The sequence below is a fragment of the Lissotriton helveticus genome, chromosome 1_1 (assembly GCF_964261635.1).
Source record: "Lissotriton helveticus chromosome 1_1, aLisHel1.1, whole genome shotgun sequence".
Lineage (NCBI taxonomy): Eukaryota > Metazoa > Chordata > Amphibia > Caudata > Salamandridae > Lissotriton > Lissotriton helveticus.
The window spans coordinates 1,650,703,662-1,650,710,138 of NC_136057.1; positions in this window are offsets into that span (position 1 = coordinate 1,650,703,662).

Sequence of the window (6,477 nt, forward strand, 5' to 3'; positions counted from 1 at the left end):
CAAACGTTCTGAAAAATCTTCATCTTCTAAAGGTTCTATTTCAGTATGCAATTCAGTAATATTTTTGATATACAACTCAATGTTCGGGCTCTTGACTGGGATATATGTGCAGCAATGCTGAACATGCAAAATCCCACAAACTCCTCCTTTAGCTAGCAGAATGTCAAGGGCAAGACGATTCTGCATTACCATTGATCTCATGGCAATAAGTTCTGTATTAACTAATTGGAAACCACTAGCAGTGTCAGTTGATAATCTATCAACAATTGTAGACATTTTTCTGATTTTAACTGCATTCAAGGTTATACCCACCATAGGTATTACTGCACCAAATATGTCACCCAAAATTTCTGAAAAGCTTTCCCTTCTGAATCTGCTCAGATGTTTGCTAATTTCAAATGAACCCTTTGCATTTCTATCAACATGACATTTTTTGGGAAAAACTAAACCAACAAAGCAAGTACCATACCAGTGGTCAGGGAGATTGTAGTAAGCCTTATCCCCACACACAAAATAAATTACAGGAAAAATTGGATCTTTACCACCTTTGACTCCCCAACCACCTAAGATTTGATAAGTATCTTCGCATTGACTTGCACCTACAAAGTAATTGTCAAAAAGCGTGTTGTCTCTTCTAATACAAAGCTTTCCACTTACAGGTTTATCTATGTGAATAGCAACATTCTCTGTTCTACCATTGAGCTTTTCATCCTCAATCTGCCAACACTTTGATTTGGTTTGTTTCAGCATTTCATTTCTCTTATAAATTGCCCTTCTCTCATCAACCATATTTAGGAAAGATTTCTCTTCCAACCTTAACTTGCATGTTAGATTGTTTTTAAAAGCATACTCATATGTAAGTTCATTAGTTACTATGAAAAATTCCCTCATCTGTTTAGCATGTTTCAATTTATTCAGGCTGTTGCCAACTTTTAGATTAGCAAAAATCCCGTCGTAATTAGAATAATAATACTCTAACCGACCTGTCCGATAAAACAAACTAGTTATCACACTACATGTAATGCCATAAGTAAGAGGAAGCATATTATATGTCACCCCTTCCGAAACAGAAGCAGGTAATTTCACACAAATGTAACAGTCTTTCACATTCATCACTTTAACATATTCAGATAAAAGTCTTGAGAAGGTATTACTAGAAAAATCACCAACAGATCTATCTTGGTGGATCTCTGGCTTGTGATCAATAACTCTGTTAGTTTTGCCAACTGCACCATGGTTATCTTGTTTAGCCATAGCTTTACTTGTCATATTAGCTTTGTACAACTCCTTGTCAACTCCAAAAGGGAAAATGACAGCTAAAATTAACCAGACCACAATTAATAGAATCACACAAATAGAAGACATTTTACAACATCTTCTTAGGATAGAACATCTCGAATTACTATTAGTAGAAGGCAGTAGTTTGAAACAAGAGCCTTACAAAAAAAACAAAAATTAAACATTTCTAAATTTCTAACACAATTTCTAACACAACACACCCCCCTATTTTTTTTAAAGAAAACCCTACTTTCTAACAGCTTTTCTTCGACCTTACGTCTTACATTAATGTGTTTATCCAGCTAACACAATTTCTTCGACCTTGTGTCACCTAACACAATCTCTTCAGCCTTATGCCAAATACAAATTTCTGCTTTTTATAAGGAAACAAAATCAATCATTGTCACTTGTGTCATCTAAATCTTCCTGACTACTACTATTTACTTCCACTACTGGTGGTATACTAATGTAGGTCCATTCAGGGGACTTGTATTTCTGGTTAGGCTTTATCACCCTCTTTGCTCTACTGCTAATCACTTCTATTTTCTTCTCTGCTTGATTTTTCTTTACAGAGTCACTTTTCTGACTTGAGACTTCATTCACTTGCTCTTTTGATCTGTTCACTAATTTGAATTTTAGGCATTCATTTTCATTAGGCCAGTTATCACCTTTTCTTGGTAATTTCTTCTTTGGCTCAGTTAAATTACACTCAACTCTCCAAGCTCTTTTTTTCGGTCTTTTCACTTTTGATTCATCATCACTTTCATCTGTTTCACTCTCTGTGATGTCAGCTTTAGTTTCAGGTACTTCTTTACTCGGCAGCTTCACTCTGTTAGGAACATCATCCTTATAGCTGGTACTTGGTAATTCTTCTTCTTCAATTACTTCCAATCCACCAGTTTCAGAATTTTCGTTCCTTCTTCCAGAGCTTCCAATCTGCTTTTCAATACTCTCCTGATCTTCATTAACATCTTGTTCAGACTCCTTTTCTGCTTCTTTTTCTAGCAGATCGTCGTCATTTTCAGAGTCTTGTATCACAACTTCTTCAATTTCATCATTCAATGCCTCATTCGCATTTGAATTTTCTTCCAGATGTCGACTTTCTTGTCGATCTTCAGGATCTAGATTTCTTTCAGGTTCTTCTTCAGAGTCTGAATCAGCTGTAGTGTCACCTTCGTCAGGATTTTCAGGTGGTGGTACACGAATGGTGTGACTAGCATGAATCCATCTCTTCAAACCTTTACACTTCACTGCATTTGTTGTGACAAGTATCACCTGTCTTGCCTTTTGCCACCTGGGTACTAGACAGTTTCTTCTTCGGTGAACTTTTGTCCTCACCCAGTCTCCGGGTAACAGATCATGAGCTTGCTCCTTTTCTTTCGTAATCACTTCAGTTCCCACCTGATGGAACACAGAAGTCACCACGTCAGATAGGTTCTTGCAATATTCCAATATGACGCTATCATTAATGCTCAGTAGTTTGTCAACTGGAACAAATGCTTGTCTCATGACTCTGCCAATGAGTATCTCATGAGGGCTTAAACCTGTTTTTCTATCTGGAGTACTTCTCAAAGACATCAAAACAAGTGGAAGTGCATCTGTCCACTTCATTCCTGTAGCTAAACACATTTTTGCTATTCTATTCTTGATTGTGCCATTCACTTGTTCAACAACACCTGATGCCTCTGGTCTGTAAGCACAGTGTAGCTTTTGCTTTATACCCAATGCTTCACAAATCATTTGTAATAATCTGTTTTCAAAATGTGTTCCACGATCAGTCTCGACAGTCACCGGAAATCCATACCTTGGTATGACCTCCCTTAAAAGTAATTTTGCAACAGTAACTGAATCATTGTGACGTGGTGGGAACGCTTCCACCCATCTTGAAAACAGACAGATTATCACCAGTACATATCTCAATTTGTTGTGGGGTGGCATGTCAATGAAATCCATTTATAGTCTAGTAAAAGGACCACCCTCCCGTCCTATGGTTCCCATGCTCACAACTGTTTTTCTGCTTGGATTGATCTGCTGGCAGATCAAGCATCTCTGACAAAAAGATTCTGCAATTATTCTGAATTTTGGATTGTACCATGTCTGCCTAAATAACCTAATCATTGAATCTCTCCCTAAATGTCCTGGACCATGATACATTCTTGCCATGTTAGCAATCATGCAATCTGGCATAACTGGTCTGTCATCTTTATAAACCCAAATTTCATCCTCTTCTCGTTGTCTGCAGCCTGCTCTTAACCATAAGTCTTTCTCCTCATCATCTGCCTCATTTTGTAAGTCTTTTACTCCTTGCCATGTCTCAACTACAGATGTTAGCATAAGTGAGTTCAAAACATGTTAATTGTCTTTTTCCCGATTGATGGACATATTGTTCTTCGCGCAAAACTTCGCGATTTCATCAGCATAGGCATTACCCTTAGTCATGTAATCTTCTCCTTTTTTGTGCGCTGTACATTTCACGACAGCGATTTTCTCTGGTAGCTGAATACCATCGATCAATCTCTTGATCAATTTAGCATTCCTTATTGGAGTTCCCGCAGAAGTTAAATAACCTCTTTGAGACCAGAGCTGGCCATAGTCATGGACTACGCCATATCCATACTGACTATCAGTCACTATGGTAATTTTTAATTCTTTTGCTCTTTCACATGCACAAATCAAAGCAATCAATTCTGCTACTTGAGCTGAACAAATTCCTTTGAGACAAGATGCTTCAACTACGTCTGCAACTGTACAGACAGAATATGCTGCACTCAGAACACCTTCATTTGTTCTTAAACATGAACCATCAACAAAATAAACAAAATCTGATTCAGGTAATGGGACGTCTTTAATGTCCTGCCTAGGTTTAGTGCAATATTCCAAAACATCTAAGCATTCATGATCAATATCATTCTCATTTCTGATTTCTGTTACAGTACCATCAGGCAATAATGTGGAAGGATTTAAATTCACACACCTCGCAATCGAGACGTTATCTGATCCCAGAATAACTTTCTCATATTTTGTTAACCTGTTATTTGTCAAATGCTGTGTTTTGCTTCTTGTGAGAAGAATTTCAACTGAATGGGGTACATATACTTTTACATGAAATCCCATTATTATACCCTCGCTTTGTTCAAGGCTTACACTTGTTGCAGCAACTGCTTTTAAGCAGCCTGGTAATGCTTTTGCAACAGGATCAAGAACTGCTGAGAAATAAGCTATTGGCTTTCTCAGTTTTCCATGTCTTTGAATCAGAACTGATAATGCACAACCTTCCCTTTCACTGCAATACAGCTCAAACTCCTTCTCATAATCTGGCAATCCCAATGCCGGAGCTTCACACAAACTTCTTTTTAGCTGTTCAAAAGCTTCTAACTCAGTTTCTGTCAGGGTAATTGGGTCTTTTATATCTGCTTTTGTCAGTCTCTGCAAAGGTTTTACAATTATTGAAAATCCACTAATCCATTGACGACAATAACCAACCATTCCTAGAAACATTCTGACCTGTCTCTGTGTTTTCGGAGGTTGCATTACCTGGATAATTTTTATTCTCTCAATTGTTACTTGCCTAATTACTTTCGCAATTCTGTGACCAAGATATTTTACCTCCTGTTTGCAAAACTGTAATCTTGCAGGAGACACTTTATGTCCCTCATCTGCAAGAGTAATGGTATCTGTTACACAGTTATCTCGTGTTTTTGCTGCTACAAGGAGATCATCTATATACTGCACTAATGTTGACTTTCCAGGTAAATCTAGATTTTCCAAGGATTTCTTCAGCAACTGATTAAAAATAGATGGACTCTCTGTATACCCTTGAGGGATACAACACCATGCTAGGATACGCTCTTGGAACCTGAACGCAAACATTTGTTGGCTTTTTGGATGCAATGGAACAGTAAAGAATGCATTACAAAGATCTATAACTGTATACCATTCTGCATCATGCGGAATCTGATATAGAATTACCGCTGGGTTTGGTACAACTGGGCAACGTGGAACAACTATTTGATTAACTTTTCTCAGGTCTTGCACAACCCTGAAAATTCCGTTTGGCTTTTTAATTCCCATAATCGGTGAATTACATGGACTGCTTTCAATTTCTTCTAGAACACCTTGTTTTATGAATTTGTCAATTACAGGTATTACACCTTCAATAACATCTGCTTTCATTTTGTACTGTGGAATATTTGAAACATCTACTCCTTGCTTCACTGTTATTTTTACTGGGTCTACATTTTTCATCAAGCCCATTTCATCTCCTGTCAAATCCCACATTTTAGCATTGACTTTCTCTTTTAATTCTTCAGGCAAATTATTTTTGTCAAATGCAGGAAATAATATACTTTCCTCTGCTTCAACCATTAACATTGTTAACCTATAAAGCCCATCTTCTTCCTGAGTTTGTAGCTCAATACCATCCGGTGAGCAATATATTTTACAATTCATCTTACATAAAATATCCCTCTCGAACAGGTTTACAGGACTACTGTTACAAACTACAAATCTATGTTTGTCTTTAAATTTACCAATTTCAACTTCAACTGGTTCTGTTAAATCTGTTTAATTTGTTGATTAGCTACGCCAACTACTTGGATAGTATTACCAGAGAGAGGCAGGTTTTCTATTTCCACTGATCTAACAGTAGAACGGGTAGCACCTGTGTCCACAAGAAAAGTGATTTCTACATCATTCACTTTACCATTTACAAATGGACCTGATTGGTCTACCTCAAGAGTGGCTCCAAGCACACACTCTTCCTCCTCTCTCAGGCACCGTCATAAATAATCCTCAGAATCACTCCCTTCATTTTCTTTCATCCAATATTGTTGAGAAACATTTGGCACATTCACTCTTTGGGGTCTGTTTACCTGTTCACCTCCGCAGAATCCTGTTTCTGTACTGTATCTCTGCACATTCACACAGTTTGGAAGTGGCGGTTGTGGAATTTGACTTTGCTGATTCACTACCTGTCGCTGTAGCTGTTGCTGCTGATTTATCTCATTCTGCATCTGTGGATTTGATTACGCATTTTTAAAATTTCTGGGCGGATTCTTACATTCGCGCTTCCAGTGTCCAATTTCACGGCAATTAAAACATGGGAGTTTCTGCTTTAGCTCTTCAATATTCCCTATCAATTTTTGCTTATTATAATTACCTTTAAATTTGCCTTGATTCTGATGAACATTTCTATTTTCT